Consider the following 937-nt stretch of genomic DNA (forward strand, 5'->3'; position numbering starts at 1 on the left):
GTGAAGGCCTCCTACACACCCCACTTTCCCTTCTAACCCCTTTCCTTGGCATAGATGAAGCATTCCTGCCACTGAAAAAATGCTTTGTCCCAGCATCTACAATAACTACTCAGATGCTACCATGGATTCCAAGGATAGGAATTTCAGGCTTTGTTGCTTTAGGCTTTGTTTTGCCTTTCTCATCTGCCTCTGCTGAAACATTTGTAGTAAAGATACTTTTGTTGAAGTTTGCAAAGATGATATTTCAATTCAATTATAAAGAAGGTAACCAGCTTCCGTACAACTTTGTTTCAATTACATTAAGAAATTTCGCCTCAGAATTTAGTCTTCTGTCTCCACAAATGGTAAACTCTTGCTTCAAGAAATCACCATTTTAGTCTTCTACTCAAGCTCCTTAGGACAGAAAAATAATTGTAGTGATCCAACACCAGCTCTGTAGAAAGAATTATTTCATTGCAGCTGTTCTCCTCCATCATCAAGTTTCATTCAGCTCTGTACTGAGATTGAACTTGCACTGATTTTCAAAATTCTTCAATCCCCCTTCCACTCACCGTTCTTGGCAAGACTTTTTCAATCTCAGTCACTGCCCTTATGCACTGGTGGTGTCATGTCTTACCTAATCCATAGTCTGCAATGATTAAAAGTTTATATTCTGTGTTATTTAGTGGAATATTAATATTTGGAATATTTCTCCAAAACTTTTATTTACTATCATCGTGGCAAAATTTTTACTTCTTTTTAGTTTAAAAATGCTTGCCCATCTGAGTCATTGTGCATAACAGCCATGAAGCTATGTAATAACATATTTCCTTTATAAAGTTATGACCGGCTGGTCCAAATTGATGAACTGTTTTCTACTGCATTGGATTTTAACAGAAATTCAAGTAGAATACACACCAGTACAAGATATAAGTCTTTTCATGATAAAATTAACTCT

This window comes from Numenius arquata, chromosome 4, assembly GCF_964106895.1.
Source record: "Numenius arquata chromosome 4, bNumArq3.hap1.1, whole genome shotgun sequence".
Taxonomy (NCBI): Eukaryota; Metazoa; Chordata; class Aves; order Charadriiformes; family Scolopacidae; genus Numenius; species Numenius arquata.